General features: G+C 40.0%; 1 long non-coding RNA gene across 1 annotated transcript in view; it reads right to left on the reverse strand.

Moving 5' to 3' along the window:
- Window positions 1–15,087: 15,087 nt before the first annotated feature.
- Window positions 15,088–23,550, reverse strand: part of LOC129643117 (uncharacterized) — a 90,521-nt gene continuing 82,058 nt past the window's right edge. Inside the window, exon 3 of the long non-coding RNA XR_008710096.1 lies at window positions 15,088–17,207. This is a non-coding gene — a long non-coding RNA (uncharacterized LOC129643117). The remainder of the gene's footprint in view (window positions 17,208–23,550) is intronic.

A 23,550-nucleotide genomic window follows, 5' to 3' on the forward strand; every position in this document is an offset into this window, starting at 1 on the left:
TTTTTCCTATTCTATCTAAGAGTCCCTCCTCAGGATATGGGAGGCCCAATTCTTTGGAAATATGGGTGTTGAGGTCTCTCCAGCTATTTCCTGCTGAGCTGGGATGGCAAGGGGCATTGGGCCTCCCCCTCTTGCTAGTCTCAAGCCTCAGAGTCCTTATAGCGGTGTCCACCTAAGCATGAATGATATTTTCCGTGGTCGGCTGTAGTTTTATATATCCTTGTTGAACTGGCACTGCATGTTGTATAGCCTGTTGACCTGGGCAGAGACAAAATGGGTTAGACACTTGATTATACATGGTGCAATCGTAAGCAGCATCAATATGGTGATAACAAGAATTAGTAAAGGCATTAGCCAACTCCAAATTCCCCATCACCAGGAGAAGGATCCCCCAAAGTGAGATTGTAGCCACCCCCAAGAACTCTCTAGCTCATTCTTTGAGGTCCGGTAGGATCTAGAATGTTTTTCTTTAGGACTGTAAGACCTTCTTTATCTTAGCTGGAGGTTAAGATACACGTCTTAAGGTTAAGATACCCAGAAACATCTTAAGGTATCTGGGAAAGATACCCAGATACACGTCTTAAGGTTAAGATACCCAGAAACAACACGTCTCATTCAAGATGGCTCAAGTCTCTCCTTGTTCAGGAATCAGGAGATCTATCTCCTGTCTATTTTGGAGTACAACCCCTGCCAAGCTATGCTGGCTCTTTAGAGCCATTCTGAGAAATCTTATCCCCAGAAACTTGATTTTGAGGGTGTTCATTAGAATGGCACTCATTTGTAGTCCTGATCTCCCAGGGGCTCACAGGGGTATTGAGTGTCCTCTTTTGTTTTCTTCCACAGCTTGACTAGTAAGTAGTAAATCCAGGAGTCATGTCCTGGTACCTTGACTGTGGTGGGGGTAGAAAGTATTACAGGGTAGGGGCCCGTCCATGTGGGCTGGAGTTGAGCTTTTGGGGATGCATCCTTCCAGACTTTAATTAGGACTTGAGTCCCTGGAGCATATAGTGGTAGATCTTTAGAATCTTTTGGGTCCTGATTGACACCCCACAAGCATGTACCTTGTTGGAATTGCCCAATGGCCATAGTATAAGACCAGAGGGTTTGAGCCTCTGGATCTAGGAAGAAATCATTAACATACAAAAAAGGTCTCCCATATAGCATCTCATAGGGACTAAGATCAACCTGTTCCTTAGGGGCAATGCAGGTGCAGAGGAGAACTATTGGTAAAGCCTCCTTCCATCCCAGGGAGGTCTACTGGGTTATCTTTTTATTGCTGATTTTAAGAATTGATGGACTTTCTACTTTTCCTGAAGACTGAGGCCTCCAGTCTCAGTCCCCAATGGAGATACTAAGAATGCCCAATGCTTTAGGGACTTCTTGGGTGACCTTAGAAGTAAATGATGTCCCACTGTCACTTTGTAATGACCTGGGCAGACCAAATCTCAGAATGATTTCATGCAGTAGTTTTTTTTTTGTTTGTTTGTTTGTTTTTAACCACCTCCTCAGCCTTCTCAGTCCTGGTGGGAAAGCCTTCAATCCATCCTGTGAATGTATCTATCATGACTAGTGGGTATTTATACCCTTGAAAAGCTGACATCTGGGTGAAATCCTTCTGCCAGTCCTCTCCTGGGTAGATCCCACACCATTGGAGGAACTTAAAAAGCTGGGGTCTTCAAGCTCCTTGGGGGTTATTTAACTGGCAAGTGGGAGAAGAGGAGACCACTTGCCTTATAGTTGTTTGGAGACCTGCTCCTCTGAAGGACCTTACTAGTAATCTTTGGAGGGCCTTCTCCCCTAAATGATCAGTGGCATGTAAAGAATTAACCAATTTCCACTGGAGGTTCCCAGACAGAAAAAGGAGTCCTTCCTTTAAAATCCTCATTCTTAGCTTTAAGGGTCTCACCTTTAGTATATGAAGGAGTTTCTGGCAAATTGGTCTGTGGAACTAAGGTGGCAACCCCTATTAGATCATTGTTCTGTGATGCTGCTCTCTTAGCTGCCTGATCAATGGCTACATTCCCTTGTGCCACTTCTGTTCTCCTTTTTTGGTGTCCTTTACAGTGGAAGACTGAAATCTCAGCAGGCAGATGGACTGCCTCCAAGAGCCTAAGGATTTGATCACCATATTTGATTGGGGACCCTCGGGTGGTCAAGTGCCCCTTTCTTTCCAAACAGCAGCATGTGCATATAGCACCAGAAAGACATACTTGGGATCAGTGTAAATGGCTACTCTTTTTCCTTTTCCCAGCTCTAAAGCTTGAGTCAGGGCTATGAACTCAGCTAATTGAGCTGAAGTACCAGGTGACAAAGGTTTAGCCTCTATGGTCTCAAAATTGGAGACTACCGCATATATGGCTCTTCTTTTTCCATCCAAGACAAAGCTGCTTCCATCAATGTACCAGATTTCCTCAGGATTGGTCAGAGGGTCTTCTGACAATCCCTCTTGGGGTTTTGTCCAGTGGTCCAAAGTTCCTAGGCAAGAGTGAAAGGGGAGAGAGCCCTCAGGAGTAGGCAGGAGAGTGGCTGGGTTAAGAACCTCACAAGGGGGTATAGCCAGGCCTGGATTTTCCATCAGCACTACTTGATATATGAGGATTCTTTGATTAGACATCCATAAATGGCCTCTTCCATCCAGGAGTTGTTTCACTTGGTGACTGCGAAAAATAGTTAACTTGCCCCCAAAAGAGAGTTTTAAAGCATCTTCTATCAGGAATGCAATAGCAGCAAGATTTCGAAGGCAGGGAAAGATCTCTTCCCAATAAGGGAATAGGACACTCAGGGACCCCCAGAAACTGGTGGGAAATATTTGTCCATCTCAGCAACAAAGTGCTCAGGTGATTATTTTTGTAATTGTTTTTCATGTAGCACCTAAAATATTACAGGTTTAGGAGGAGAAGTCTCCAGATTAAGGAGGTCAGGTCAGAGTAGGTAACCCCTGTGTCAACCAAGAAATTCTCGGACCTACCTGCCACATCCAGTTGCACCCTTGACTCCAGCCCCATGATGGGTATCTGTGACAAGTGGGCTGGATGGAGTGGGCCACTTCAGTCCTATTGAACCATCCTGAGGGAAGGCTTGACGCTTGACTTTGAGACTCTTGAGTCCCAAGGGCAGAGAGCCGCTTAATATCCCAATAGATGGCATTTGTAGCAAGCCCTTTTAGGAGACTTGTCATAGTTTGCACACTCTTTGGCCCAATGCCCCGCCTGTCTGCAGATTAGGCATTTGTCTCATGCCTTGTCCTTTAAGGACTCGGGGTTTGCCATAGGGCTTCCCTGGAGGGCGGCCAGTATCTGGGCATGCCTTATCACTTTCCTTTTCTCCATTTCCTGGGCCTTGGCCGCCCTCTCCTGTTCTGTTATAAAAAGTATTGGTGGCTGTCTGGACCATCTCATCTATAGAGCAACAGGGTCCTGCTGTTGTAACTGTAGTAACTTTATCCTGATGTCTGATGCACACTGGGACAGGAATTTGTCCTTTAAAATTACCTGTCCCTCGTAAGAGTCTAAGTCCAGATTGGTAAACATTTGGAGGGCCTCTTTTAGCCTTTCCAGAAAGGCAATGGGGTTCTTGTTGTGCTCCTGAGTTATTGCTGAGACTGGGCACAGCATCACAACTAATAGGCTTCCTTCTATTTCCATGGGTGGACTTCCTTAGGGGTGTGTCCTTCTGAAGCTTATCCTATCCAGTACTGCTGCAACCTGAGAGCCATGTGTCCCTGGGTCCGGGTGCAGATCCCCAGACAGGCTGAAGAGTGACAGCCTGCTGGAGATCAAATCCCCGGGCAGGTCAAGGAAGGTTGGCCTCCCAAGAATTGGGTCTCTGGGCAGGTTGAGGCATGTCTACCTCCTGGGACCCCTGGACTGGAGTTGGGCATCCCCCAGGTCTCCAGCCATTGTTGGTTTGTCTACCATGGATGGGAAGAGATATCACGATGTACAGCAGTCCAAGCCTGTGCCCTGAGACTGGGAACCTGGTGAAACAGCCATAAGCCTTATCCTCTTACTTGCTCTGAGGGAATGTAAATCACTGATTTCTTCCCCTAGTCCCTCGTAAGAGCAGTTTAGGGTGTTTCCAGTGGTAAACATTTCATTGTCATAAACCCACTTTAGGTAATAACAGAAATAATGACAAAGGAGTGGGTTATCTGGTCCTGTTAGGGGTGTTGCTGCTGCTGCTGCTAAGTTGCTTCAGTCGTGTCCGACTCTGTGAGACCCCAGAGATGGAAGACCACCTGGCGGGCTACAGTCCACGGGGTCACAAAGAGTCGGACACGACTGAGCGACTTCACTTCACTTCACTTCACTTAAGAAGAAATTGATAAGAGGCAACAAACCAGGTGTTCCAAAAAAGTAGAGTAGAGATTTGATCCAGGTGTGTATTTCTAACTTTAGGAAAAGGGTGGTAAAGGTTTGGGCTCAAATGTTAGCCTGAAGGGCTAACTCCCAAAGTGGCAAACATATCCCTGGAAGCCCAATTGCCCTTGAAGGGATGCCACCAACAGATGGACTTCTAGCAGGCACTGTGCGCCTGTCACCCACCCTAGCAGGTTCACTGAGAGATACTGTTGTTGCAATGTCATAGGAAACACGGAAGATGAAGGCCTGAATATCTAGAGGGATTGAATATTATACAGTATTTCCCTCCCAAGGGGGAAATTTTCTGGTTGCCCCTCAAGAAGACTGTAAAGGCAACACTGTGGGTCCCAACAGGGCTCAGGAAAAGAGCAAGACACAGGATGGAAGTGGGCAGGGCACAACTTGTGAAAGAATGACATAGCCTAAGGGTATATTTAAACCGATTAAATCAAATTGGTCTAAAATGACAAGTCAAATTCAATTAAACCTTGATCCTCAATCTGCAAGCTAAATGACACACCCAGAGGCACCAGATCTGTTCTAAGTCACTGTCAAAAGACTGAGGAGTGGGTGGTTCCTTAACTGTTAGGTTGATCCTCCCACTCATTAGCATATGAAATCATCCAGCTGGGTGCGGGGGAACTAACCACACCACATTCCATGGCCACCACACTCACCCTGTGTGATGGCCCACACTCTGTGGAGTGTGCTTCTCTCTGAATCTGAACAGATCCACCTCTTACCTGTCTTTCTGTCTCTCACTGAAGTTTTTTCAATGAGACATCAAGAGCCTGAGCTTCATTAGGTCCTGAAGCCAGGCACCACGGGTTTTGGCCAGGCTCAAGTTCCAGAAGAGAGTTGCTGAAGGACAGGAGGAAAAAGCAGTGGGAAAAACGTGCCAAGGAATCCCCTTCATAACCTGCTGGAAAATCTGCTAAATACCTGACCTGTACTCAGGTATTTCATTGGCCTGATCTTTGGCACAAAGAAGATTAAGAGCAGAAGAATCTCCACCCAACTGGGCAACAGCTACGAGGGCACAGCAGATGGTGGAGCCTTTGGGACACACTGAGGAGTAGCCCCTGCCAGAGTCCCTCAATTGCACCTACTGCTGCTTGCCTATTCACAGGGGTTCAAGGAAATAAGAAGTGAGCGATTGTAAAAGAATTAAGATTTTGTTAGCCATATGTCCTTCCAACTATAGGGGTGAGGACTTCCTACCCCAACTGCAGGTCTTCTGGAATCTGAGACTGAGCCATGTGAGCTTTGCCGAGTTTGTTTTTGCTGTCCCAGTTTCCAGCAGGCTGGGCTTCTTGTCACTTCCCCTGCACTGGGTTCTCTTCATGTTCAGCTTCCACCGTGGGCGCTTTTGCCAAGTTGGGCTTCTACTGTGCTTGGCCTCTGCCTTGCGGGGGCTGAGCTGAGGTTGTTTCAGTCAGGTTAAATCCAAATCATGGCACCATAGATGTTAGGGGAGTATATAATTTCCTCAGTTCTGTCTCGTTGCAACAAAAAATTGAAGCGATGGATGCATCAGTGTTACAGCCCTGTGTAATTTCCTTGGACACATCAGTGTTACAGCTCTGTGTCACAGCTCAGTTTTATTTAGAAGCAGAGGAAAGTACACCGAGGCATGAGGGTGGGCCAACCCAAAAGATGTGAAGAGAAAAGAAGCCCTCCTCGGGCTCAATTTTGGCTCCTCTTTTTATATGTTTTTTTTCTCCTACTCCTGAGCCTGCCCTGTGTAAATTGAGCTAGCCAGGAAGGCTGTTTTACCTGAGAGTCTCACTCCAGTCCTTGGACCTTCCTTTGTTCTATTTCTGCAAGCTTTTCCCTTCTTTGTCTTTTAGCCACTGCCATTTTGGACTCCTTTCTCCTATTCTAACTACCTAAAATTGTCATTAGCTAGCAAATTATGCATTATTCTAAGAGAAAAGACAGTGGTGGGTGCAGTCAACCTTGTATGAAAGATTTTCTTCACCTGTGGTCCTAGGAGAACTTACCCTTTCAGGCCTCAGGGTAAGCAGTCATGAGCACTGCAAACCAAGATTCAGGTTTAGATTAAACCTGCAGGGGCCATAGAACAATTTATCCCCTTGACAAATCTTTTCTGCTGGTTAATCAATGGAATTTTATGGCCCATTTCTTGAATAATATATTTGAGCTTATTTTATGTGTACCTGCCTTAAGTTGCTGATCCTATAAAAATGAAAGCTGACTATATAGTCTTGTCAAAGTTTTGGAGATACACATTTTCCTAATTGGATTTGTTGATTTATTGCTAACAAAGATAAAACTTTCTACTTCAGCCACTTATCTGGGTTTTGAAATTGATTCAACCTGAAAGCAAATTGTATGAGTCTGAAAAAAGTGCTTTGAGTACATTTAGCCACGAAAATACTAACTTGATAGAAAAGAAAGAAGCAAAGAAAAAGACACATATAATCTTCTTCTTTAAATTCTGGAATAACATTATTACAAGTACAGCTATTTAAGTAGAAAATTAAATATGTGGCAACTACTGCCAAATACATTTGCTCAGATTACAGCATCAGTTTCATAATTAGTTTTCTATCAGAATATTATAATTAGTGGTAATCAGGTTATCAACATTTTATAATTATAGTATTTGTGGAGTAAAACTATAGTTATAGAATTAATATTCTATGACTAATATTTAAACAAGAAATAAGAAAACAACTCCTAAAGCCTATGGAGAATACTTATAAAATCTCATAGCAGGCAATAGGAAATGCTTTACTTTTTGAATCTTTATAAGGAAAAAAAGGTATCTTCACAGTTTCCTCCCCATATTTTATTCTATAATTCCTAACTAGCCTAGAAAACAAAGATGGCTGACTGACTTTCCATTTTAAAAAGGCTTCTATGAGGTAGTGGCTATTTTGCATATGCTATTATTTTATTTAATAACATGTTTGCTGTTATGTTGGAATTCTTCTATTTATAATGATGTTGATATATAACCACTTGCTGCTGCTGCTGCTAAGTCGCTTCAGTCGTGTCCGATTCTGTGTGACCCCAGAGACGGCAGCCCACCAGGCTTCCCCGTCTCTGGGCTTCTCCAGGCAAGAACACTGGAGTGGGGTGCCATTTCCTTCTCCAATGCATGAAAGTGAAAAGTGGAAGTGAAGTCGCTCAGTCGTGTCCGACTCTAGCGACCCCATGGACTGCAGCCCACCAGGCTCCTCCATCCATGGGATTTTCCAGGCAAAAGTACTGGAGTGGGGTGCCATTGCCTTCTCCGATATAACCATTTAGAGAAGTATAATCTATGCTATCCAAAGTAACTTGAAACAAGAGAGTTTCATGTTTGAAAAGCTCTCAGTGTATCTTTGTGTCATAGAACACACTATGCCTGGCAAAGGATGAATCCCAAGAACCAAGAAATCTTTCTTGGCTAACTGAAGAAAAGCTGAAGTTCTACCAGTATTGAGTCAGAAGACAAAAACAACACTTTGAAGTTAAAGAAAATAAAACATACAGCCTCTTGAACTAACACTCATTTTCAAATTTGGCTATTCTCTAGAACTAACATGAATTCACACTTGTACCTCCTGTGTGTGTTCTTGAATTTAAGCCATATAAATGATGCACTGCAACAACATTACTTCACCATTTGGAATGTTAGAATAAGTAAGTAGAGTGGGGGAAAAAAAACCCCACTGGAGGAAGCAGCACAGCAGCTATGTCCATGCCTTGGACCTGTGTTTGTTTAGGAAGCCATACTGTGCATCATACTGGAGTCAGATTCTATTAGCACCAAAGGAACTAAGTAAATTATACAGAGTATGGTGCTGCTGCTGCTAAGTCGCTTCAGTCATGTATGACTCTGTGCGATCCCACAGACGGCAGTCCATCAGGCTCCTCTGTCCCTGGGATTCTCCAGGTAAGAACACTGGAGTGGGTTGCCATTTCCTTCTCCAATGCATGAAAGTGAAAAGTGAAAGTGAAGTCGCTGAGTCATGCCCGACTCTTAGCAACCCCATGGACTGCAGCCTACCAGGCTCTTCCGTCCATGGGATTTTCCAGGCAAGAGTACTGGAGTAGGGTGCCATTGTCTTCTCCGATACAGGGTATAGAGAAGCTTATTATTATAAAGTGTCAGAACTTAATGCTCCTGGAGAGTCATTACATTATAGAAGGACTAACTGAACAGGCATCCTAATTTCTTCACTTTAAAGGTCAAGTTCTCAAGGAAGTTGAAATACTAGTTCAGCATGTTGAACCACTTTTAAACTGGTAGTAGGGTAATTCCAACTATTAATACATGTTTAGCTCTTGTTTTCCAAATTTGAATCAATATCAGATTAACAGGTAGAAACAGGGAATCATTGTTGGGTGGGGAAAAAAATGCAACGTAGGACACTTTGGTGGGGGGTTGAGGGAAAGAGGAGGAAAAAAAGGAACACTTATTCAGCAGACAGCGACAAGGTCCTTGATCTGTCTTTTAAGTCACACTGGACATCCCTGGAGGTCCAGTGGTGAAGACTCCACACTTTCACTGCAGGGACACAGGTTTGATCCCTGGTCAAGGAAGATCCCATAGGCTGTGCAGCATGGCCAAATTTAAATGAAGTCACACTGATCCTAACTTATTTTCAGAACTAACATATTTAGCTGAAGGAGGGCATGGAAAACCTAGAGAAGGCTTCCAATATTGAATAAGATGAGTGATTTTTAATAAAGCAACAATAGCACAGAATTTTGAAGTCATTTCAGAAAAACAAATTCTACACATTGGACTTGGTGTTAAAGATTGTCATTTAGTCCAGAATTTATTTTATGTAGGAATGAAAAATAAGGCTTTTAGCCTTCCTTTTCTAAAAACAACACAAATGATTTCCCAACATAAGCATTCTGCCAGGAAGCTGACAAATAAATGTTGCCTTTGCTTCATTTTTGCAAATTTGGATCAGAATTAGGAGAATTTGGCCTTGAATTACCAACCTCTTTGTTTTGGCGCTATAAATAAATTGTTGAGAAGTGAGAAAGCAATTACAAATACAGCAAAGAAAACCAAGATTTAAACAAATATTGATTGCAAGTAGAGAAAAAAAAAGGTAAACCAACCAACATTATAATTTATCACTCACATAAAAATCCAAATATAGGAAAGGTAAAATTTAAGCTCTCAAATATTACACTCCAGGCAAAATTTCAAAAACTGCACGCAAAATACTCACTCTCCCAAAGTGGCCCCCTTCTCTCTTATTCACATATCCACTCCCACGATTCTTTCCTTTCATATTTTAGGGAAATGATTAAGCTTTAAAATGTCTAATTTTCTTGGGAATAGCCAGTTAAGTTAGCTCTGGTCATCAGTATTTGACTAGGTCTGTGTGACAGCTGACAACTGAAGTGACAGAGACACTTTTAATTTTCAAATTCTCTTAAGTTGTAAGAATAGGAAAATTGTTTCTCTAAAATTCTCAAAGTCCTTGTGGAAATTTACTTCTGATGCATGGAAGAAGCCCACTCTCTATAATCAAAGCCAGTGTCTGTCATCATAAAATTTTCCTGATTTACTGAGTCTTTCCTCCTATTCATAAACACAAATGCAGTTTTTTTAGATGCTTGAATATATTTATGATTATTATATTTTATCTCATTCATATTAGTATATTTTTGTTTTTTTTTTAACAAAGTATAGTTGATTTACAATGTCATGTTATGTTCAGATGTACAGCACAGTAATTCAGTTACATATATATGGGCTTCCCTGGTAGCTCAGACAGTAAAGAATCTCCCTGCAATGCAGGTGACCCAGGCTCGATCCCTCGGTTGGGAAGATCCCCTGGAGAAGGAAACAGCAACCCACTCAAGTACCCCTGCCTGGTAAATCCCATGGACAGGGGAGCCTGGCAAGCTACAGTCCATGGGTCACAAAGAGTCAGACACAACTGAGTGACTAAGCACACACATGCACGCGTGCATACACACACACACATGGCTTCAAACTTCATTTTCAGACTAACTATATATTTTGTACATATTACTCATCAGCCTGATTAGTACAGATAATCAAAATTCTTCACACTTTCTTTCTTTTTTTTTTAATTTTATTTTATTTTTAAACTTTACATAATTGTATTGGTTTTGCCATATATCGAAATGAATCTGCCACAGGTATACATGTGTTCCCCATCCTGAACCCTCCTCCCTCCTCCCTCCCCATTCCATCCCTCCGGGTCGTCCCAGTGCACCAGCCCCAAGCATCCAGTATCGTGCATCGAACCTGGACTGGCAACTCATTTCATATATGATATTATACATATTTCAATGCCATTCTCCCAAATCATCCCACCCTCTCCCTCTCACACAGAGTCCAAAAGACTGTTCTATACATCAGTGTCTCTTTTGCTGTCTCGTATACAGGGTTATTGTTACCATCTTTCTAAATTCCATATATATGCGTTAGTATACTGTATTGGTGTTTTTCTTTCTGGCTTACTTCACTCTGTATAATAGGCTCCACTTTCATCCACCTCATTAGAACTGATTCAAATGTATTCTTTTTAATGGCTGAGTAATACTCCATTGTGTATATGTACCACCGCTTTCTTATCCATTCATCTGCTGATGGACATCTAGGTTGCTTCCATGTCCTGGCTATTATAAACAGTGCTGCGATAAACATTGGGGTACACATGTCTCTTTCCCTTCTGGTTTCCTCAGTGTGTATGCCCAGCAGTGGGATTGCTGGATCATAAGGCAGGTCTATTTCCAGTTTTTTAAGGAATCTCCACACTGTTCTCCATAGTGGCTGTACTAGTTTGCATTCCCACCAACAGTGTAAGAGGGTTCCCTTTTCTCCACACCCTCTCCAGCATTTATTACTTGTAGACTTTTGGATCGCAGCCATTCTGACTGGTGTGAAATGGTACCTCATAGTGGTTTTGATTTGCATTTCTCTGATAATGAGTGATGTTGACCATCTTTTCATGTGTTTGTTAGCCATCTGTATGTCTTCTTTGGAGAAATGTCTGTTTAGTTCTTTGGCCCATTTTTTGACTGGGTCATTTATTTTTCTGGAATTGAGCTGTAGGAGTTGCTTGTATATTTTTGAGATTAGTTGTTTGTCAGTTGCTTCATTTGCTATTATTTTCTCCCATTTTGAAGGCTGTCTTTTCACCTTGCTAATAGTTTCCTTTGATGTGCAGAAGCTTTTAAGTTTAATTAGGTCCCATTTGTTTATTTTTGCTTTTATTTCCAATATTCTGGGAGGTGGGTCATAGAGGATCCTGCTGTGATGTATGTCGGAGAGTGTTTTGCCTATGTTCTCCTCTAGGAGTTTTATAGTTTCTGGTCTTACCTTTAGATCTTTAATCCATTTTGAGTTTATTTTTGTGTATGGTGTTAGAAAGTGGTCTAGTTTCATTCTTTTACAAGTGGTTGACCAGAGTTCCCAGCACCACTTGTTAAAGAGATTGTCTTTAATCCATTGTATATTCTTGCCTCCTTTGTCAAAGATAAGGTGTCCATATGTGCATGGATTAATCTCTGGGCTTTCTATTTTGTTCCATTGATCTATATTTCTGTCCTTGTGCCAGTACCATACTGTCTTGATGACTGGCTTTGTAGTAGAGCCTGAAGTCAGGTAGGTTGATTCCTCCAGTTCCATTCTTCTTTCTTAAGATAGCTTTGGCTATTCGAGGTTTTTTGTATTTCCATACAAATTGTGAAATTATTTGTTCTCGCTCTGTGAAGAATACCATTGGTAGCTTGATAGGGATTGCATTGAATCTATAAATTGCTTTGGGTAGTATACTCATTTTCACTATATTGATTCTTCCAATCCATGAACATGGTATATTTCTCCATCTGTTAGTGTCCTCTTTGATTTCTTTCACCAGTGTTTTATAGTTTTCTATATATAGGTCTTTAGTTTCTTTAGGTAGATATATTCCTAAGTATTTGATTCTTTCCGTTGCAATGGTGAATGGAATTGTTTCCTTAATTTCTCTTTCTGTTTTCTCATTATTAGTGTATAGGAATGCAAGGGATTTCTGTATGTTGATTTTATATCCTGCAACTTTACTATAATCATTTATTAGGTCTAGTAATTTTCTGGTGGAGTCTTTCAGGTTTTCTATGTAGAGGATCATGTCATCTGCAAACAGTGAGAGTTTTACTTCTTCTTTTCCAATTTGGATTCCTTTTATTTCTTTTTCTGCTCTGATTGCTGTGGCCAAAACTTCCAAAACTATGTTGAATAGTAAGGGTGAAAGTGGGCACCCTTGTCTTGTTCCTGACTTTAGAGGAAATGCTTTCAATTTTTCACCATTGAGGATAATGTTTGCTGTGGGTTTGTCATATATAGCTTTTATTATGTTGAGGTATGTTCCTTCTATTCCTGCTTTCTGGAGAGTTTTGATCATAAATGGATGTTGAATTTTGTCAAAGGCTTTCTCTGCATCTATTGAGATAATCATATGGTTTTTATTTTTCAATTTGTTAATGTGGTGTATTACATTGATTGATTTGTGGATATTGAAGAATCCTTGCATCCCTGGGATAAAGCCCACTTGGTCATGGTGTATGATCTTTTTAATGTGCTGTTGGATTCTGATTGCTAGAATTTTGTTAAGGATTTTTGCATCTATGTTCATCAGTGATATTGGCCTGTAGTTTTCTTTTTTTGTGGGATCTTTGTCAGGTTTTGGTATTAGGGTGATGGTGGCCTCATAGAATGAGTTTGGAAGTTTACCTTCCTCTGCAATTTTCTGGAAGAGTTTGAGTAGGTTAGGTGTTAGCTCTTCTCTAAATTTTTGGTAGAATTCAGCTGTGAAGCCGTCTGGACCTGGGCTTTTGTTTGCTGGAAGATTTTTGATTACAGTTTCAATTTCCGTGCTTGTGATGGGTCTGTTAAGATTTTCTATTTCTTCCTGGTCGAGTTTTTGAAAGTTGTACTTTTCTAAGACTTTGTCCATTTCTTCCACGTTGTCCATTTTCTTGGCATATAATTGTTGATAGTAGTCTCTTATGATCTTTTGTATTTCTGTGTTGTCTGTTGTGATCTCTCCATTTTCACTTTGAATTTTATTGATTTGATTTTTCTCCCTTTGTTTCTTGATGAGTCTGGCTAATGGTTTGTCAATTTTATTTATTCTTTCAAAGAACCAGCTTTTGGCTTTGTTGATTTTTGCTATGGTCTCTTTTGTTTCTTTTGCATTTATTTCTGCCCTAATTTTTAAGATTTCTTTCCTTCTACTAACTCTGGGGTTCTTCATTTCTTCATTTTCTAGTTGCTTTAGGTGTAGAGTTAGGTTATTTATTTGACTTTTTTCTTGTTTCTTGAGGTATGCCTGTATTGCTATGAACTTTCCCCTGAAGACTGCTTTTACAGTGTGCCACAGGTTTTGGGTTGTTGTGTTTTCATTTTCATTCATTTCTATGCAAATTTTGATTTCTTTTTTGATTTCTTCTGTGATTTGTTGGTTATTCAGCAGCATGTTGTTCAGCCTCCATATGTTGGAATTTTTAATAGTTTTTCTCCTGTAATTGAGATCTAATCTTACTGCATTGTGGTCAGAAAAGATGCTTGGAATGATTTCAATTTTTTTGAATTTACCAAGGCTAGATTTATGGCCTAGGATGTGATCTATCCTGGAGAAGGTTCCATGTGCACTTGAGAAAAAGGTGAAATTCATTGTTTTGGGATGAAATGTCCTATAGATATCAATTAGGTCTAACTGGTCTAGTGTATCGTTTAAAGTTTGTGTTTCCTTGTTACTTTTCTGTTTAGTTGATCTATCCATAGGTGTGAGTGGGGTATTAAAGTCTCCCACTGTTATTGTGTTATTGTTAATTTCTCCTTTCATACTTGTTAGCATTTGCCTTACATATTGCGGTGCTCCTGTGTTGGGTGCATATATATTTATAATTGTTATATCTTCTTCTTGGATTGATCCTTTGATCATTATGTAGTGACCATCTTTGTCTCTTTTCACAGCCTTTGTTTTAAAGTCTATTTTATCTGATATGAGTATTGCTACTCCTGCTTTCTTTTGGTCCCTATTTGCATGGAAAATCTTTTTCCAGCCCTTCACTTTCAGTCTGTATGTGTCCCCTGTTTTGAGGTGGGTCTCTTGTAGACAACATATGTAGGGGTCTTGTTTTTGTATCCATTCAGCCAGTCTTTGTCTTTTGGTTGGGGCATTCAACCCATTTATGTTTAAGGTAATTACTGATAAGTATGATCCCGTTGCCATTTACTTTATTGTTTTGGGTTCGAATTTATACACCGTTTTTGTGTTTCCTGTCTAGAGAATATCCTTTAGTATTTGTTGGAGAGCTGGTTTGGTGGTGCAGAATTCTCTCAGCTTTTGCTTCTCTGAAAAGCTTTTGATTTCTCCTTCATACTTGAATGAGATCCTTGCTGGGTACAATAATCTGGGCTGTAGGTTATTTTTTTTCATCACTTTAAGTATGTCTTGGCATTCCCTCCTGGCTTGAAGAGTTTCTATTGAAAGATCAGCTGTTATCCTTATGGGAATTCCCTTGTGTGTTATTTGTTGTTTTTCCCTTGCTGGTTTTAATATTTGTTCTTTGTGTTTGATCTTTGTTAATTTGATTAATATGTGTCTTGGGGTGTTTCGCCTTGGGTTTATCCTCTTTGGGACTCTCTGAGTTTCTTGGACTTGAGTGATTATTTCCTTCCCCATTTTAGGGAAGTTTTCAATTATTATCTCCTCAAGTATTTTCTCATGGTCTTTCTTTTTGTCTTCTTCTTCTGGGACCCCTATGATTCGAATGTTGTAGCGTTTAATATTGTCCTGGAGGTCTCTGAGATTGTCCTCATTTCTTTTAATTCGTTTTTCTTTTTTCCTCTCTGATTCATTTATTTCTACCATTCTATCTTCTAATTCACTAATCCTATCTTCTGCCTCTGTTATTCTACTATTTGTTGCCTCCAGAGTGTTTTTGATTTCATTTATTGCATTATTCATTATATATTGACTCTTTTTTATTTCTTCTAGGTCCTTGTTAAACCTTTCTTGCATCTTCTCAATCCTTGTCTCCAGGCTATTAATCTGCGATTCCATTTTGATTTCAAGATTTTGGATCAATTTCACTATCATTATTCAGAATTCTTTATCAGGTAGATTTCCTATCTCTTCCTCTTTTGTTTGGTTTGGTGGGCATTTATCTTGTTCCTTTACCTGCTGGGTATTCCTCTGTCTCTTCATCTTGTTTAAATTGCTGAGTTTGGGGTGTCCTTTCTGTATTCTGGCAGTTTGTGGAGTTCTCTTTATTGTGGTGTTTCCTTGCTGTGTGTGGGTTTGTACAGGTGGCTTGTCAAGGTTTCTTGGTTAGGGAAGCTTGTGTCAGTGTTCTGGTGGGTGGAGCTGTATTTCTTCTCTCTGGAGTGCAATGAAGTGTCCAGTAATGAGTCTATGGTTTTGGGGTGACTTTGGGCAGCCTGTATCTTGGAACTCAGGGCTGTGTTCCTGTGTTGCTGGAGAATTTGTTTGGTATGTCTTGCCCTGGAACTTATTGGCCCTTGTGTGGTGCTTGGTTACGGTGTAGGTATGGAGGCATTTGATGAGCTTCTGTCAATTAATGTTCCCTGGAGTCAGGAGTTCCCTGGAGTTAGGGTTTGCATTTAAGTCTCCTGCTTCCAGTTATCGGTCTTATTTTTACAGTAGTTTCAAAACTTCTCCTTCTATACAGCACCATTGATAAAACATCACAGGGTTTTAATCTATTGCCTGTAGCTTCCAAGGCGGTTCCCTCTGTTATAGCTTCTTCTGTTTGCTGGTCTCTTCAGTGTCTGGTTTCTGCCCTGACACAAAGCGGACGGTGGTGGACACTTTTTTTTTTTTTTTAGGCTCACTTGTTCAGTCGCGTTGTGGGGAGGGAGGGATGCTGCAAACAAATAACACTGGCGTGCGCTCGCAGTGCCTCAGCCACACTGGGCCTGCCCCCGCTCACGGCGCGTGTAGCCTCCCTGCCCACACTGCTCAGGCTCTAGGTTGCTCCGTCAGGAACCATCAGTGGCTGGCCCTGGGCTGCTTGCACCTCCCAGGTCTAAGCCACTCAGTTTCAGGCACTCTGGTAGTCCTCAGAGGCGCAGACTCAGTTGGGCCTGTGTTTTGTGCCCTTCCCAGGTCCGAGCAGCTCAGGTGATGAGGTGTTTGGCAAGCACGATTGCTGCGACTTATCGCCTCCCCACCGCTTGGTTATCTAGGTGTACAACTGGCGCACCTTCTCAGGCGTATGTTGACCATTCAGACCCCCAAGAAGTTTTAGTTAGCAAAGAAGCCTGCTTACAGTTTTGTAGATAATGTCTCTCTGGGGCTGCGATTGCCCCCTTCTGGTTCTGGCTGCCTGTCACCAGAGGGGGATGGTCTGCAGCCGGCTATCTCTGTTCAGTCCTTTGTTCCGTGCACAGGCCTGGCGGTGTCTTAGGTTAGAGCTGGCTTTTCATGTGGTAGATATCCCACAGTCTGGTTTGCTAGCCCAAATTATTTCGCTCAGATAGCACTTGGGGTATTCAGGCCAGATCCTTACCCTAAGCAATGCAGCCTGTGCCGCGCCTCCCTGCCCAGGCCCTGCTTGCTAGTGGCATGTGCAGGCATCTGCGCTGCTTCTCCACTGGGGGAATTACCATAGGGCTCGTAATCTCCTTTTGAAGACATGGGTTGCTTTTCTGGGTGCCTGATGTCCTCTGCCGGCATTCAGGAGTTGTTTTGTGGAATTTACTCAGCGTTTAAATGTTCTTTTGATGAATTTGTGGGGGAGAAAGTGTTCTCCCTGTCCTACTCCTCCACCATCTTAGCTCCTCCCTTCTTCACACTTTCAAATGAAAGAGAAAACTTGGAGCTGATAATTGTGGAAATTACAGCTGTTAATGGCACTTTCTTGAAGAAGGAAACTAAATTTCACAGTAACAAATGAATATTCACATGTGTTCTATTTCATTGGTAGGGAAGTGCCTATTTTTAAACTCACCAAAGAGACCTTCAATTCAGATTTAGTTTCATATTAATTCCCTGTAGTGTTTACTTGGCTCTATTCAATAAGACAAATTTATGCTTAGAGTATATCTTTAAAAATTGAGAACATGCCTAACTTTTAAGTTGCTTCATTAAGTTATTTAAGTATAGGTGTTTTGGACTTTATGGACTGGTTCTAGAAGTGAATATATCATCAGGTGTTGTCAGGAGCCACGTTAGGCATTACTGACAAAATGGAGGCACAGCCCTCCATTTGTTCCGTAGGCATGGACCCGGAATGAAGGAGTTACGCTTTGTGATTCTGACTTGTTTTTTCCTTTCCTCGGCTGAGTTGACTGAAGAGAATATTAAGGTGCTTATTGTCTTCGAGAGGAGCATTAGAAGGCATAAAGCCTTCTGCAGCTGTGCTCAAAGAATAATTCATAAAGTTAATCATTGACATTTGTTCAAGAACTTTTACAAAAGACTGTTCCAGGGTGAGCACGCAGGCCACAGCTTGAGGCCATGGGAGGGATTGCTAAGCCCATTTGTGAGAAAAGTGTTTATGGCAAAGGAGTTTGCTGAATTTAGGGCTTAGGAATAATTAAAATAGTTAGAAGCTAAAGATTTAAGGATTCCTGTAATGTTAACATATTCTACTATAGCTTATAGAAATTAGGGACTTTAGAGATATTATTAGCTAGAAGCCCTTTCTAAGAAATAGTGAGCTTAGGATACTAGGGGCAAACAGGACTTAGAAAGATAAGAATTAAACTGAGGAATGTGGTATGCAGCCCAGACATTAGCATGAGTTACAGTGTATTCACAGGACACATGAGAAAAAATAAATAAGAAAATCGCTGAGGAAGGAACTCCTTTTGAGGGGCAACAATGATTTTTGGAGAAAAATAAATCCGGGTGAATGGGAACTAAAAATATCAAACCTCTGACCTAATGCTTTTGTAAAAGTATAAGAGAATCATAAGCTTGGAATAAACAGGCAGTCCAAGAAAACTGAGAGGCTGCCTCAGTTTCTTGCTGACACCACTCACCCCTTCAGGTTGAATCCCTGGCTGCTGGAGTTGGACTCCGGCAAGGTGTAAAAACCTAAATCATCTTCCAGTGTTCAAACCGCCAACAGTCTTCAAAAATGTCCACCCAGTGTAGTGTGAATGAGTTTTACTTTTTATGCTATGTTTATGTTAGGTGACATAGGGCATCATAATGCAAAGAACTAGAGAGATGGACTCAGGACCTCTAATCTGGATCTTCGATCTGCACTTCCCTGAAGTAAGCAGTGGCTGCCCTGCTGTTGTACTGCTGACTTCCACTTCATCCCAGGACCTTAGATAACCTATGCATTTATGCTTCCAGTTTGCATCTAGTAATCATCTTTAATCAGCTTACTTCCCAGTGGGTGAGGATTTACTTCTGTTGCTGTCTTGCTGTTTTGAAACTTAAATTGTTCTTATCTTTAAGTTTTTTCCAAATTTTCTATTCCTTAACCTTAAAGGTATGCCAATATATAACAATGATTTTAAAAATCGAACCAACATATAACAATGATTTTTAAAAATTGAACCACCTATATGTGGAAAGGTCAAAAAGTTGCTATTTAAAAAAAAAAATCAAATGCTCTTCTGAAATTTTGTGCATATGCTCTGAATAATTTTGTAAATGATAGTATGTATCCATTTCAATAAATATAAGTTAATTTTCCTCTTAAAACTCTGAAAAACACTTAACTTTTAATGTTTGAAAATAGCTCCCAAGAGTCATTTCCCTTAGAATTGATGAGGAAACAGCAACGTAACCAAAATCAACACTAAGCAAAGGAAGCACCAAGGCCTGGACTGTGCTGGAAAGTCAAACTGATGGCCCCTAGCAATGCTCTACAACATGTCCTGCAACTTATCCTCTGTGTGGGCAAAGAGTGTATAGGCGTGTGCATCTTTGCATTATGAAAGTGTCTGACACAGGGTAAGATTTTATATTTATCTTTGAAGCTTCCATTTATGTTGAATTAACTGGTAAGCAACTTTACAGTGATTTTTTTATTTAAACAGTAATTATAAATAAATGTTATTTATTTATAGGAAATATCATTCGTAATACCTGTGACTTCATTGGTATTTTTGAGGATGTTGATGAAATATTATTCAATAATAGTTCTATATGACTGGTTGGTGAAAAATACCATAGATGATAAGAAGTATATCATTTCTTAGAGCTAGCAATTTTCTGTTGCAGATTATAAGTTTATTGTTTTGAAGAAATACTAACAGACATAGGATATTTTGATGCCTTCCATCGTCTTTGTGGGGAAAAAATATTTCATTATGACTTGTAATAAAATTATTATGTCAAATAACTGGAATTGTGGGACATAGGCCAGTTTCTCATGCAATGAACTCAACTTCTAAAAAAATATTTTATAAGGTCAAATGTATATTCAACTATATAGGACACTGAAGTAAGTATCCTCATGTGGGTAGTGTATAACATGACAAAAATATAATCAAATCAATGCTGAATAACAGAAATTATGAAATTAATATTTTTTACATTTGTAAGATGAAAGATGAAATCTCAACAAGTGATTTTTTTTTTCAGAATTACTTAGTCATCAAAATATAGGCAATGTATTAATTATATTACTATCTGTCAGCTTCTGGTTTTCACAGAAATAAATCAACATATGGAAACTTTTAGGCAACATTACTTTCAGCTTCTCTTTGAAAGAGGAATATTGAGAACTCAAAGAAGAGCCAGAGAGATAAAAAGTGATGAAATGATAATAAATTATACTAAATTTCTGAATTATTTAAAGAGGAAATAGGATGATTTTCAAATGAATTAAATATCCTATGTTTGAGTGTATTTATTTTCATTTTAGTAGAACAGCAATAAAAGGTGAAAGAAAGTGAAGTCACTCAGTTGTGTCCAACTCTTTGTGACCCCATGGACTGCAGCCTTCCAGGCTCCTCTGTCCCTGGGATTCTCCAGGCAAGAGGACTGGAGTGGGGTGCCACTGCCTACACTGGCTATGCAGATTTTGGATGGCCACCCTCCAAAATTTCTTGAGCCAGTTTCTTATAATAATTTCATGTGTCCCTCTCTGCTCTCACTCTCTCTCTTTCCTGAATGGATGGATGGATGGATGGATGGATGGATAGATAGATACAGAAGTCTTGCTACTTACATTTCAATCCCAAAAGCCCACATTCATCCTATGCATTTCATCCCCGCAAACAATACTGCCTCACTGGGAATAGCCTCTGGGTGGGAGATAGGAATGGCTGGAGTCAATGTATGAGATAGTTACTGCAAGCTTTCATCAGACATGACTCTAAAAATTATATCTTTAAGATTAGGAGATAAAGTACTCAATAGTCAACATGAACTAAAGCATAGTTCCTAATCCTTTTCTGCATTTCCAAAATTCAAAGATCCCTGAAAATAAGTTTGTTTTCTTTTCCCCCCTAGGCTTGGTGTTGAAAATCATTTGGAAACAAAACTGATCTGAACTGACAGCAGGATATTCCTCTTTTTAATCCCATTTAGTGAGACTGGACATGGAACAACAGACTGGTTCCAAATAGGAAAAGGAGTACGTCAAGCCTGTATATTGTCACCCTGCTTATTTAACTTCTATGCAGAGTACATCATGAGAAACGCTGGGCTGGAAGAAGCACAAGCTGGAATCAAGATTGCTGGGAGAAATATCAATAACCTCAGATATGTGGATGACACCACCCTTATGGCAGAAAGTGAAGAGGAACTAAAAAGCCTCTTGATGAAAGTGAAAGAGGAGAGTGAAAAAGTTGGCTTAAAGCTCAACATTCAGAAAACGAAGATCATGGCATCCGGTCCCATCACTTCATAGGAAATAGATGGGGAAACAGTGTCAGACTCTATTTTTTGGGACTCCAAAATCATCACAGATGGTGATTGCAGCCATGAAATTAAAAGATGCTTACTCCTTGGAAGAAAAATTATGATCAACCTAGATTGCATATTGAAAAGCAGAGACATTACTTTGCCAACAAAGGTCCATCTAGTCAAGGCTATGGTTTTTCCAGTGGTCATGTATGGATGTGAGAGTTGGACTGTGAAGAAAGCTGAGGACCGAAGAATTGATGCTTTTGAACTGTGGTGTTGAAGACTCTTGAGAGTCCCTTGGACTGCAAGGAGATCCAACCAGTCCATTCTAAAGGAGATCAGCCCTGGGTGTTCTTTGGAAGGAATGATGCTAAAGCTGAAACTCCAATACCTTGGCCACCTCATGCGAAGAGTTGACTCATTGGAAAAGACTCTGATGCTGGGAGGGATTGGGGGCAGGAGGAAAAGTGGATGACAGAGGATGAGATGGCTGGATGGCATCACCGACTCGATGGATGTGAGTTTGAGTGAACTCCAGGAGATGGTGATGTCAGGGAGGCCTGGAGTGCTGCAATTCATGGGGTCACAAAGAGTTCGACACGACTCAGCAACTGAACTGAACTGAACTGAGTGAGACTGTTCATTCATATCACTGTAGAAATCTTAATAAGTTTTTCTCTAGAGTGTTACCCTGACATCCTTGGAATTCTACACAACATATCTAAATTCCAAATTGTATCTGTATCTGCACCAAAGATTTAGAATAAAATATTGTGGACCTGTATTGTGGAAGATATGCAATAAGGTGATATTCTTATGTTTTAGGTTATAAAGAATTTAAGTTAAAAAGATGATTCATAGAAGGATACTTCAATTGCACATAGAAATGAAGAAAGATGCAAATTTTCAGTAGTTTCAGTTTAACATGCTTTCAATCAAGAAATTCATGCAGTCAAAGCAAATTGTTGGCTTCCTTCTCTGTGAGTTCTCTGCACGAAGGAAGACTAGGCCTTCTAGAACTGTGAGCTCAGATATTTATATCACAGAAGAAAGAGGCCTTTCTTTGCCTACTCTATACAGAAATACAGAAACTGGATAAAATATTCAATTACTTTGTTGGGTTCACATGTTAATTTTTAGGCCTCTCTTCTTGTTTATGGAAAGGGGAGCAGACCTTTGTCATGGGGCTCAACTGAGCAGTGGGTTAGGTTGTATCAGTAGCTAGCTCTAACATAATGACCTCATGGTTGGACTGGAGGGGAAAAGAAAGTCAAAGAAGGTTGGTTTTTAACTAGTAGATAAAAAACTGGATGTCCTTATAAGTTGACTAACCAACAAAAAGAAAGTCATACCTAGTCTTCATCACTCTGGTAAAAATAGGGGACAGAGACAACTATGTCTTCTTGAGATTTAAGATTCTTAAATGTAAACATAACATGTCATTACATTTCAGGCAAAATCAACATATTGAATCCCATATTTTACTTTGAATACTTCAAACCAGAAAAATTTATGGTATAAGAGACTCATGTTTTACTTTATATTACTGTGCTCTTTCTCCACGTATACTGATAAATCAATAAATATATAATCTACTACGCCCAAAGGGTTTCTTGAAAAACAAATCATTATCTGCCATGTCACCAGTATGGTATTTCATCAATCAATATCTTCAGTGGCTTTGAAGTGTTTCAAGGATATACATACAAAATGGGTTTAATAAAACTAAATATGAACATCAGTTCTCCAATGTGGTAATGAATACATTTTCAATGAAATAAAAATAAAAGGAAGAAATTCAAAAAACAGATGAAGGCACCTGGAATACATTTTAATCATAATTACTTCTGCTCTTTGTGAAATAAAGAAAATCTAACACAAGCATTTCATTTGTTAATAAATAATTCTGTATCAATAGGCTGCAAAAATATTTCTAAAAGTCATTTAGGAATAATGAAACAGTGATAATCATGAAGAAAGTAAAATGACATAAAACTATAGGAAAATCCTAAGATGTCTTTACTTTATGAAATTTTCTTCAATCAAATCACTCCATATTTGGTTCCTAATTATTTGAGCTTTTATGACATCTGCTGCCAGCCATTCAATTTCCCCTTCACTATATATAATCTACATTATCATTGAATCTAATATTTAATGCATATTATACCTTCCATTAACTTTTGAACTTATTAATGTAAACAATATACTTCATTTATATTTTCTCTTCAGTATCTATTATTATATGCACACACTAGTCATTAAACAACACTTGAAAATTGAATTGCTACATTTTTTTAAGAGTAAATGGGGGAATCTTTAGCTGATTAGCTTTAGACCTGGGGTTA

The sequence above is a fragment of the Bubalus kerabau genome, chromosome 2, assembly GCF_029407905.1.
Source record: "Bubalus kerabau isolate K-KA32 ecotype Philippines breed swamp buffalo chromosome 2, PCC_UOA_SB_1v2, whole genome shotgun sequence".
Lineage (NCBI taxonomy): Eukaryota > Metazoa > Chordata > Mammalia > Artiodactyla > Bovidae > Bubalus > Bubalus kerabau.